Genomic DNA, 13,417 nt, shown 5'->3' with positions numbered 1-13,417 from the left:
TGATGTTAAAAGAGAGGAAGATATGAATGAAATTAATCTCAACATTTCAATAGAGTACATATAAACATTGGGCCAGATGTTCAGGAAGTGAAAGTCAAATACGACATTCCCAAAATTAATATTATTATGTTTTTAATATATAGATACTCTGCCTATTCAGGGAACATATTCTGATATACTAAAAGAAGGGATTTTCAGACCAGATCAGACCATTGATACATCAGATTTTCAGGATTAACCAATATCTGAAGATATAGAAAAAATGAAGCATACCTATTGTGCCACAATTATCTGGGGAACATTGCAGTGATACGGATTGAGAGTCGTTTCTAATACTTCACTGATAATTTTCTACCTGCCGCAGAAGATTTGATTAGTCTTTGTTTTGTTTAAAACCATAAAGATTTATTTTCTATTAATGACCTATAAATTTAATAGACATTTAATGTTATCTTGAGTACTTTTCTATTAATGAATAGCCTAATGGAATTCTAAAGCTTGTAACTGTTTAAACAAATTCATGCTATGTAAGTATTCTGTTGCTTCCTCATCATTGTTTCAGTTAGCTTTTCAAAAATATCTCAGGCATCCAAATTGTCTCATGACTTCATTGTCTCATGACTTCTCTTTTAGAAGAGGATGCAGGGAGTGTGTCTTAGTTCATAAATATGTCTATCCTTCTATAGACTTATATTACCTAAGGCAAGATTATAGATACGTAATTTGTATTTATCTTTGCAATTGAAGAAAAAATAATTTATGATTTTTTTTAGTGTCTACAAGTGCCTATTCTAAAGAACCATCCTTGTAAAAGAATCATACATTGTACAAAGATATTCTTTGATTGGCATATTACCATTGTGAAGATCTGAAGCACCGGCCTCAGTCTCAAGCCTGGAGTTCCTTGTGATACTTTTAACCTAACAGGAATATAAAATAAAAATAATAAAATAAAATAATAAAATAAAATATAAAATACAATAAAATTGTTGTAGTTTAAACCCAGCCAGCAACTCAGTACCAGACAGCCACTTGCTCACCCTCCTTTTTATCCCAGCCTGGGCGGGATAGGGAGGAGAACTGAAAGAATGTAAAATCCGCAGGTTGAGATAAGATCAGCTTATAATAACTAAAGTACGAAATAACATAATAATAATAATAATAATGGAAATAACAAGGGAAGAAAATATAAAACTAAAAAGGGGTGAGAGGGAAACCCAAACAATAAACCCAAGGGATGTACAATACAATTGCTCACCACCCACTGACCAATACCCAGCCCGACCCAAGCAGTCATTGGTCCCTTGCGGGTGACTCCCGCTAGTTTCTATACTGGGCATGACGTGCTGTGGTATGGAATACCCCTTTGGCTAGTTTGGGTCAGGTGTCCTGTCTCTGCTTCCTCCCGGCTTCTTGTGCCCCTCCTCCCTGGCAGAACATGAGAGACTGAAAAGTCCTTGATCACGGTAAGCACTACTTAGCAACAACTAAAATATCGGTGTGTTATCAGCATTGTTCTCAGACTAAAGCCAAAACACAGCACTGCACCCAGCTACTAGGAAGAAAATCAAACTCTATCCCAGCTGAAACCAGGACAAAAATAAAATAAAATAGAAATTGAATACATTTTAACAGCAAGTTTCTGTTTATATAGAATATTATCACTAATTAAACACGTATTAGCTATGCTATACTGAAGTAAAACAAATATAAAATATTAAAAGGCCCTTTATTTTGCTGATCATAAAAACCACACACACACTCCTGTGGCTAAAACAGTATGGTTTAAAATTAGATCTTAATTTTTTGCAAACCAGCATAGGTATTACCAACAGACCTTCTTAAAACCGACCCTCCTAAATGTTTTGTTTTGTTTGAGTGGTTGATTTTTTACTTTCTATTAATTCCCAGAGAATTCCACTTAGAAGCAGGTAAGTTGCCACTTTTTTCGCAGAAACTAATGTGTATGATGTTGAATTTGTAATATCAGTTTTATAATTTAGCTGAGAACTACAGAAAAGGTAATAAATTATCCTATAGAGAAAAGAACATAGTTGACTCTGCAGCTAACAGATTTGAATCAAATTTCTGGAGTATGTATTCTCAGTGTTCTGGATCACAAAGAGATAGGAAGAAATTCACCAGCTTCTATACCAGTGCTTCCTTGCTTCAAAACATGTGATACAGCCCAGCTAAAGAAGCCCCATTTGAACTGACCACAAGCTGCATGCGTATCAAATGCCACAGACTGAGAACTCCTGCTGCAGGTTAATTGGGGAAAAAATCTGAGTAATATGTCTTGAAACAAAATGCATTTAGTAGGGCAAAGGTCAAGAAACAGAAATCAGTTGAAGTCTGACTTATGGCTGATACCCTTACTTTGTAAAGGCAGATTTTTGAAATGTGTGGGTAATACTGTCTTAAAGTTGAAGCTTTTACCCCACCACTGTATGCCAGAAAGACTCCAAGGTCACCAAACAGTCCACTTGAAAAGCTCAAGCTTCCTTGAGCTCTGTGATGCCAGCTGTCAGTCCCCTCAGGGCCAGGTGGCTTAAACAAGAACTAAGAAAAAATACTTCCATATTTTAGATTCAGTAAAGGACATGCTAGACAGCTTAAATTAGGGAACATGTCTAACTAATCCCTAGAACATTGCTTGTAAGCATACTGTAATGGGCGAATATAAAGTCTGCAGAACTCTTGCAAAAAGTAAATAAAATCAGGGTACTATTTCCCACCTTGATTCAAACTTTACATTTCAGATCTTACAAATGAAACTGAATGTCCCTCTCATTCCACTAAAACATTTTACTCCAGAGTAATACTGACCTTTAAATTAGAAATTTAGGTTGGATAGGACCCCTAGAGGTCAACTAGTTTATTCCCCTTCACAAAGCGTGGCTAACTTCAAAGTTAGATCCCACTGTGAAGTGCCTTGTGCACTTGACTCTGAGCAACCTGTTCCAGAACTTAAATACTCCCTGTGGAGATTTTTTCTCTGATACCTAGCAGTAATTTTTCCCTTGCTGCAACTTATGGCCTTGACCTTTTGTCCTTTAACTGTGAATCCCTGATAGGTCTGTCTTCTCTATGACCTCCCATGAAGTGCTCAAAGACAGCAATCTTGAAAGACTGCTCTTTAGTTTTCACTTGGCTGAACAAACCCAGTTCTCCCAGTGTGTCTTGCATGTCATGTACCTGAGCCTCCCTGACCTTCTCAGTAACTATTCCAGGGTCTTTCCAGCATGTCAATGTCTCTCTTGTACTGACAAGCCCAGAGCCTGAGGCAATATGACAGGCTTGAGCCACATAGGTGCTGCATAATAATCTCTTGACCTGCAGCCCAGTATGTGGTTGGCTAACATGTCACAAAGATGTACTACTGAATCATATTCAATTTCTTGTTTGCTATGATCCCCAGGTATTTTTCTGAAAAGCTGCTCCCCAGTGGGTCAGTGGCCAGTGTGGGGGACTTGAGAGCATCTGGTTCATTAAGGCTATTAGGTCAATGATCTTTTATAAAGTAAAAGGGAAAGAGATAAACAAAACAGACACAAAAATCTCATAAGCAAGTGATAGACAATGATCATAGAATCACATAATGGTTTGGGTTGGAAGGGACCTTAAAGATCAGGTCCACATCCTTTTTACATTGGGGACCCAAGAGCTGAACACATAATGAAAACCAAAACTCTACAACTACTAACTGGTCGACCATTAAGAAACACCAGCTTCAACAGGGCCAGCATGGGCTTTGTAACTGATAAGAAAGGGGAACTATAGGAACATGAATAGGACGATTATTTGAAGGGGGACTGTGGGACTATACAAAACTTACTAAGTCGTGTAGGGGATGGATGAAAGTGGGGAAAAGGGTAAGGAGGAAGAAAGAGGAGGAGAATAGAGAGGAGGAAGGTTAAAAGGGGCCTGTTGCACCTAAATAGGTGCTATGCAGTTCTGCCTCATCACCCAGGTCATTAATGTGGACATTAAATAGCATCAGCTCTAGTACTGCCTCCTGAAGAACACAAGTGACAACTGGCCAACAGATTTTGAAACGCTAACACTTAAAATCTGGTGGTCCAGCCAACTTTGCACCTTCCTATCTACACATACTCAAACTGTACCTCACCAGTTTGGCTACAAGGATGTCATGTAAGGCCTTGCTAAAGTCAAAGCAAATGACATCCACTGCTCTTGCAATTTCTTGCCTCTTGCCACAGAGCCAGAAATTTCATCACAGAAGAAAATCAGGCTGGTCAAACACAGTTTGGCCATGGTAAATCCATGCTGGTTGTTTCAAATAATTTTAAACCTGAACATGATTTTCAATTCTGTAGTTCCTGGTAGTCTCCTTCTTGCCTTTTTAAAGCTCAGTATGACTTTTGCCTTTTCACAGACATTAGAGATTGTCCTGGTTGTCACCACCTTCAAAATAATGACAGTGGCTTGCAATAACATCAAACAGCTTTCTTAGAACTGTTAGACATGAGAATAATCAAATTCATCTGCACAGCAGTAATTAGAGAGTAGTCAATAATAAACAGATAGAAATATATTTTATGTGGGTTCTTTTATCACTGCTGTGGTACATGTTGCAGTGCATACATAATGAGTTGTCATGAACCTTGATAAACCTGGGAATGCCATAGCAAGAATGCATACCAGAGTCAATTAAAATGTCCTGAAGTTGTCAGAAAACCACATCTCTGAAAATTTCATTGAAAGGTTATCTCCTCTGAAGGACATAAACTGAAAAATCACAGGATGAGACTTGAGGCTGAAAATGAACACACAGGAAGAAAACAAACCCTTGAGTTAGAAAAAGAATAGGCTATTTACTGAGTTTGAATTCAATGTAGAGAGAAATCAGTTTTAGAGCATAGCAAAAGCAATGCGTGTGACTTAGCTAGGCAGATGAAGCTGTTAGTGATGCTGCCAGAAAGGTATAGAAGGAATCTTGTTAGAAGAACTATCTATCTTGTAGGAAGGTAGGAAAAAACAGTATCTTCTGTTAAGTCTTTTGCCAAAACACTGAGCATATAACTGTATACTAACCCTATGTGCTGATTTTGGCTGGGATAGATTTAATTTTCTTCACAGTAGCTAGTATGAGACTATGATTTGCATTTGTGCAGGAAACAATGTTGATAATACAGGGAAGTTTTAGTCAAGGCCTTTTCTGCTCCTCACACCACCCCATCAGCGAGTGGGGTGCACAAGAAGTTGGGAGCAGACAGTCAGCCAGGACAGCTGACCCCAACTGACCAAAGGGATGTCCTAGAGCATATAACATCATGATCAGCATATGAAGCCAGAGGAAGAAGAAGAAAGGGAGGACATTCAGAGTTACGGCATTTGTCTTCCCAAGTCACCATTACATGTGATGGAGTCCTGCTTTCTTGGGTGTGGCTGAACATCTGCCTGATGATGTGGAGAATTAATTCCTTATTTCAGTTTGCTTGCATGTATGGCTTTTGCTTCTCCTATTAAACTTTCTTTATGTCAACCCACGAGTTTTCTCATTTTTAGCCTCCTGATTCTCTCCCCCATCCTGCTGGGTGTAGTGATTGAGCAGCTGTGTGGTGCTTAGTTGGACAGGGTTAAGCCATGACACACCAGAATCAGAGTCGGCTTTAGGCTTTAGACTGGCCATTAAATTTGGATGCAACGGCACCCTCAGATGCATCCCACCTGTGCCATTGAACTGCGTATATCCAATTTGTCAAAATGGTCTCTACCTTGAACCTCCTCTATAGTAAGAAGGACTTCCGTCTGAATTCTCTCATTGCCATGAAAGCCTGAGGAATCTGTTGGCAGACTTTACCAGTAAAGACTGAGGCAAAGACGACATTGATTACCTCAGCATTTTCCATCTTCTTCATCACTTGTTGCCCAACAATTATCCTTTTTTCTTTTTTCCTGTAATGCATCTATAGAAGCCTTTCTTGTTTCCCTCCACTACTTGTAACTTCAGCTGAGTTCTACTCTTTCAAATTCCACCCTTGCATTATACATCTTCTATACATTCCTCTTTGGTATCTTTTCTCCACTTTTATCTCCCACATGCTTCCTTTTGGCATTTAACTCAGACAGAATGGCTTTCTGCTATGTCTATTCAATTTTACGGTGTATTCTAGTGCTTTAATGAGGTTGTTCCGGAAGATCTACCAGGTCTTCTGGGCCTCTACAGAGCAGTATCCCACAAGGTCCAGCCTAGTAGTTTCCTGAGCAAACTAAAGTCTGCATTTTCTAGGACCAAGGGCTTTATTCTTGTTTGCTTTCTACATCTCCATCAGGATCTTAAATTTTGTTATGTCACAGTTACAACAAAGTTTCTGTCAGCCTTCCCATCCACAACCACTTCTTATTTGTGAGCAGTAGATCCAACAGAGTGCTTCCCGTAGCCTCTCCTGCACCAGCAAAGAGCTGCTCCAGAGCATTGTATTTCCTCCCAGTGACCCCCATCATAAGCAAGCTTGTGGGAGGCAATAAAGTGAAACTAAAGACATTCTGAGACCCTAGACTGGAGAGGGCTCTCTGAAGTATTTCACTGAAGTGTCAGAACACTGCATGGGTTTGAGGTTCCCTGTGGGCTGGGATACCGGGAGCATCAGGGGCCTCCCCATGGGGTCCATCAGGTCAGGGCTTGGCAGCCAGGGCCCATCCCACCACTGCAGCCAGGAGAAGGGCAGCCAGGGGCACCAGGGCAGCCCTAACCCTGGTCATTGGGCACTTCCATGGGGACAGGAACAGGTTGAGGCTAGGCTGGGACATGGGTCCACAAGCAGGACTAGCTCAGTGGAGCTAATGGCTGATCAGGGCAGGACTGTAGGGAGCTGGAGACCAGCCCTGCTGCAGTGTCTGAGGAAGGCACTGACAAGGGGTCCTGGGGCATGGGCACCCTGAGGGATGGGCAGGGCCTGTTAATGAATAACCCAAGGGATCTTGGGTCCATCACCTACTTTGATAGCTAGTGCTTTCAGTTTGATTTTGCTTGAAACACCATTCTCCTTGAGTTCACTAGCAGCCAACATTAAAAAGAAAAGAAAAGTCTAGGTTACAGAAGTTGTGTTCAGCAGACAGCTCAGACTCAGCAGGATATATCTCTTTGCTTTTTTAAAATAATTTTATTTTCAAACCATGTAAAGTTATATTAATATTATTAGACATTATTTCACATTTTCAGAAGGGTGTCTGGTCCTTAAGATTCTTTATAGAATATTTACTTGTTTTATTCCACTTGATACACTTATTTTAAGTTAACAGTTGGAAAGCCCATGTTCTTACATTTGACCCTCCTTGACATTTCCCTATGACACGCCATATGGCAAGGCATCATTGAAACTTACAGCAGCAGAATTACAGAAATTCCACTCTAGTACATAGACGTCTTAAAGACATATTTTATACCTTTTTTTTTTAATTATTGTAACCATAGCTTGCTTTTCTGTTCAAAAATATGAAATGGATGGGTGGTAAGACAAAAATTTTATAGATCATATGTTTATATTAATTACTGGGTATCTGTGCTGCAACTGACAGTTAAGGCAGAGATTCTAAGTCTAGTAACTGCTAGAATTGTCTGGATATTAATTGAATTGTTATTCCACAACAGGTCTGACTACATGCTGTTTCAATATTTTTATAGTTAATGTTAAAATATTTTATAATTTTATTTTCCAAATTAATTTTAAATATCAGTTAGTGTCAGTAAATATTTAACTGGGAAAATCTTTTCTCTAAGATATGGATTTGTAACAGTTTTACTGCACGTTGATCAGGATCATTTGTTATTCATGGGTCGTGATTTAAGCCCAGCTGGTAACTCAGAACCACGCAGTTGCTCGCTCACTCCCCCGCTTCTTCCTCCCCCCACTCCTGGAGGGATAGGGAGGAGAATTGAAAGAATGTAACTCCCATGGGCTGAGATAAGAACAGTACAGTAACTAAAGTATAACACAAAACCACTACTGCTACCACCAATAATAATAACGATAAGGGGAATAACAACGGGAGAGAATACAATTGCTCACCACCTGCCGACTGATACCCAGACCGACCCGAGCAGCCATCTGGTCCTTCCGGGTAATTCCCCTCAGTTTATATACTGGGCATGACGTGCTGTGGTATGGAATACCCCTTTGGCTACTTTGGGTCAGGTGTCCTGTCTCTGCTTCCTCCCGGCTTCCCTTCCTCCCTGGCAGAGAACGAGACTGAGAAAGTCCTTGTTCGGAGTAAACATTACTTAGTAACAACTGTAAGCATTGGTGTTATCAGCGTTGTTCCCAGGCTGAAAGTCAAAACCACAGCACTGCACCAGCTAGTAAGAAGGAGAAAACAGCTGAACCCAGGACATCATGTTTTCACTCTTGTAAAGTTGAAGAAGACTAACCAGCAATATTGATCAGTGTTGGATTCTTCTCTTACAACGGTAGTCTGTCTTTTTCCACGTTGCTGTCAATTCAGGCTTACAGGCAGATATCGATATTTATTCCTACTTTTTTCTTTTTAGCAAAGAATATTGTAGGCTTGTATGCTCTGCTTGTAACAGATCTCATCCAGCTCTTCAGTTACTGTAATTCAAATCCAAAGACTCTAATCAAAGTTTATAAATCACAGAATGGTTTGAGTTAGAAGAGACCCTGTACCATGGGCAGGGCTATCTTCCATGAGATCAGGTTGCTCAAAGCCCCATCCAACTTGGCCTTGAATTCTTCCAGGGATGGTGCATGCACAACTTCTCTGGGCAACTCCTTCCAGTGTATCATCAGCTGAGGGGGTGGGGGAAAGTAAAGATGATAGAGCTAAATTCTTCAGAGGCATCCAGTGATTTCCAGTAACAGGACAAGAGGCAGTGAATACCAAGTGAAAACAAGGAAATTTCATTCATAAAAATCTTTTTAATCAGAGCAGTAGTCAAACACTAGAGCAGGTTGCTCAAGGTGGTTGTGGAGTCTCCATCCTTGTGTGACTGGATACAACCTTTAGGAACCCACTCTAGTTGATTGTGCTTTGAGGGTGGAAGCTGGACTTGATAGATTGCAGAGGACCTTCCAACCTCATCAATTGTTCTGTGTTTCAGAATGCCATCACTAGGGCATCATATACTTCCTGAAGGTGACTACAGATCAAGCGTGCTATAATTTTATGTGTCCAGGGTACGCCACTAAAGGAAATAAGATTGTCTGGCTTGCTGCGTTATTTAGCTATATACAAAACAGTAAGGATTCCAGTCCTTGATGTATTTACTTACATATACTTGAATAATAAAGAGAGGATCAAGAATGCTAGTAAGTCAGTGAATATCTAGAACACCAGTATGAGATGTAGTTTTAATTTTCTGTGAGAACAGGACTGAATTTGAGAATCATGTCTGAAATCACCAATAAATATGTTAGCAACATACCCATATACCCCAGCTGTATGCCTCTTCATTCAAATTATTTGTTTTGGAGGAGGCCATTTGGCAAATTTAATCTTAATTTTAGGTAGAATGAAACTGGATTTTTTTTGAGTTCTGAATGTTTACTGTTCTTAGCTGAAGTAGCCATCAGTCACTCCACCGATTTCACACGAGCCATTTCTAGGATTATTTTGAACAGTCAAAACTGAAAGAATTAATGTGGAAATAACGTCACAGAATTTCTGCTGTTACGAATTTTGCTACATAAACATTTCTTGGTAGATTTAATATGGCATTATTATTGTTTCTGAAGTTAGTCTGCATTAGAATCTAAAGGAGTAGTAATATGTCATGGTAAGGGATAAGCAATAATTCCCGTGAGTCTAAATTTATTATTTTTCTAAAATAACCATTCTAAAGACTACCTATTTCCATTTTCTGCCTCTAGATCAACAAGTGCTGTAAGCATCTTTGAGTATTTCAGGTAAAATCAGTATATATGTAAAATACATGCTGCATTTACAGAAGAAGTAAAATGGTTATTTATGATAAATTTGGAAGGAAAGATTAGAAACGCAAAAATCCTGTTGCAATTAATAAAAAGATCTGTTTCATATTTTTTATTTAAATCACTAGATGAAAATAGCTGTGTATTCTGAAATCTGTACTAACAGATGGCAAGCCTTTGTTATACCAGATATGTATGTACCTTCCACCTGTCACATATTTTATTATAAAGGTGTAAGTATTGCTGGTGTACATACAAATGACTATTTAATCCTCAGGTCAGTTACCAGCATGTTAGCCATATGTCATGTAGGAGAACAAATGTTTCACGATAATAGGAAAAGAACATTCTAGTTGCCATATGATTTTCCTTTAATTACAAAATTCAAACGAGCAGCGTGGACAAATCTCTCTGAGATTTGCTGAATCTCTGTGTTTTACCTTGGAATACTTATTTATCAGCCTCCAAACAGTGGAATTCTGTAACAAGAGGAATTAAGCTTCCTTTGAAAGATTTGTTGGATTCACTATGAAAGTGAGTTCTACAACTGATGGGTAGTGACCCACAAGGAATACTGCTGCAGATGAAAACAGATTAAGACCAGTTTAGGTTCTGTGGAACAAAATTATCTTAACATTTGTATGGAGAATAGGTTATCCTGAGAAAGGTGGGTGAGTCCAAAGTGCTGTTTTGTTGTTCAGCTGTAAAAATGGAGTTCCAAAAGCAAACCTGGACCTACAATCAAGCTGAACACCTTACCAGGCCAGTATTGATGTAGCAAACATTTTAAGTCCTGGATCACCAAAATAGACAGTATGAAGCAACAGAAACAATGGTGTGTTTGGAGCATATTTTCCTGTGTGGTACTTTTTTGAAGATTTTGTTTACTTACCTTTCTGAAACAAGGTACTGAGTTGGAAACTGCATTTTTCTTTTAGGCATTCAGTCTTTCAGTTTTGTTTGATGACAGTGTTTATAATTACATTCAGTCCAGTATGAGTGGTAGGCATAGTTTGAGCACAACTTGTTAACTGCATTCCCTTTTTACTGCAGTCATGAAAATAGCAGTGTCCAAAATGTTACACAGCCTTAGGACAGATTCAATCAGCTTAGCAGTGGCACCAGAGCCATTGATTATACCTATTCAGAAAAGCTTCTCCCTGAAACCTCAAGTAGATACAGTGCCTCAGTAACCAAAACAAAAGGATTTGTGCTGTTTGTTTCTCAAGACTGATCTCAATTTACCAATTTTACTCATACTGAGACTGGTTTAGGCCAATCCTTACAACTTCCCCAAGAAACATGTGTTTTCAAACTTTTGGGTTTTGGGTCTCTTTGGGGGGTGTTGGGGTTTTGTTTGTTTGCTTTTATGAACAGAGAATTATTATTTTAAGAGAAAAGCTTATAATTTTTTTTGTCCTTAGGGATATCTAATTTTAGACACTTCCTAAATACTCCTAGTGTTTGCTTCACAAATAGTTACACTGAGAATCAAGATCAAACAAACAGTGTAGAGTGAATTCCTGGTCAATAAGATAGTGTGTACTCTTTACAAAAAATATTTTGTAACGCTTTCTAGGAATAAAACATATACAGAGAAGGACAGTGGGTTCTAACCAGATATTTAAATTAAGGCTCTATTTGGACAAAATTACTACTTGCTTGCTTGTTTCTTTTATTTATTTATTTATTTTTTTACCTATAAATACAGCATTTGGTGTTGTATGTTATTCACTGTTGACTATATATTTGTGGTATGCCCATTTGCTCACAAAACACTAACATTTAAAAAATACAAAACTTAGGTTTGTCGTATGAACATGGTGGACTTTCTTTCTTATGATATCTTAGCACTACAAGCGAATCGTAAGATCTGATATACAAATTTGTCTTTCGTTAATTTTAAAAGACAGTGTAGGATAGTGTAAGTGAAAAATAATGTACTGCATATTGAAAAAAAGGGTATCAAATATGTGCATGGTTTTCTCTTTTTTTTGTTTTTTACTCAAAAATGCTAACCACCTAATTTAAAGACACTGCTCTTTTCATGATCTATCATTTCAGCAGTTCCCACAAAAGTTATCATAATGATTTGTTAAGTACTGACAGTGGACTCATCTTTACACCAGACACAAACAAGTGCAATTTCGAGCTTGTGTATGTGTATTGTAATTTCCTATGTTTTATAAATTACAGAATCATAGAATGCCCAGGGTTGGAAAGGACCTTAAGATCATCTAGTTCCAACCCCCATGCCATGGGCAGGGACATTCACTACATTAAAGGCAGTACTAAAGAAAAAGAAAAAATTGATTTTGGTAATGTATAAAGTCTTTTGTATGTGAATTATTTTACACATTGTGATCTGTTTGAGTGAAAACCAACACCAAATCATAAGATTTTTGCCCTCTTTCCCCAGTGTGTATTTCATTAATTTTGATCTCTGAACTTTCACTAAGACACTGTATAATTTTACTTTACTAATTTCTTCCACTGACTTCCTAAAGGTAAAAGAATTACATTTAGTCCCTCACTATAAATTCCTTGACTGGTTATTTACAGGATATTAAGTTTAGGGTTCTCAGAATGTGTGTTCTGTATCACAAGTTCTATTTGCTGTGTGTTATATTCTGGGTTTCTTTTTCCTTTTTTAACTATATCTATGTCACCTACTTGAATTATCTCTTTATTTTTCTATATTAACCCATAGCTTTATTCATTTTTTAATGATCCTGCAAATTAAACTCATTCAGTTTTGCTCTTCTTGAAACTGCAGCATTTTTCATTTATTTTATGCTGTTTCTAACACTTAAACCCTTGAGATTTTTTTTACTCAGCATGGAGAACTAAGGACAACCTCTTCTAAAAGGAGTAAAAACTCCTTGATACGTATAAATTATAAAATATGCAGTCCACATCTATGGCCTATATGTTCCCGTTAAGGGAAGCCACACAGATTAGCAGGACTCTAATCTCCATTTTACTGATAGAGAAAGAGCGCAGCAGAGAAATATGTTTTAAGAAATTTGCAGTCACAAGTAACTGTCAGAAATAACACAAAATTTAACAATATTTAATTACTTCAACTTTTTTTTTTTTTCTTTTTCCTACTCAGTAGTTTATTCTTTCTCACATGAAATCAATTTAAGGTTTGAACCTAACTGGAATCAGTACTCTGGACACTGCGTTAAAAAGGACCTATGCCTAATAAGATTCAGACTGAAGTCCCAAAGCTTTTCTTGATTCTAGACTGCATTTCTAGCTGCTATTCCTAGTATCATTTTTATGCTGCCTTAAGTGGTCAATGAATGAAAAAAAAAAAAAATCCCGAACCACCAAAAAAACCACTTATGAATTCTGAAATATGAATCTCTGTACATATATATATACACTCTATTTCCTGATCATGAACTATTCAGTAACGATCCTTTTTAAGTTTAGCACATCCATCTGTGCATACAGAAACACAGAGGAACATCTGCAGAAAAAGCAGTAGACAGTAC

Source organism: Strigops habroptila, chromosome 2 (genome assembly GCF_004027225.2).
Source record: "Strigops habroptila isolate Jane chromosome 2, bStrHab1.2.pri, whole genome shotgun sequence".
Lineage (NCBI taxonomy): Eukaryota > Metazoa > Chordata > Aves > Psittaciformes > Psittacidae > Strigops > Strigops habroptila.
Note: the sequence above shows the minus strand (reverse complement) of the source record.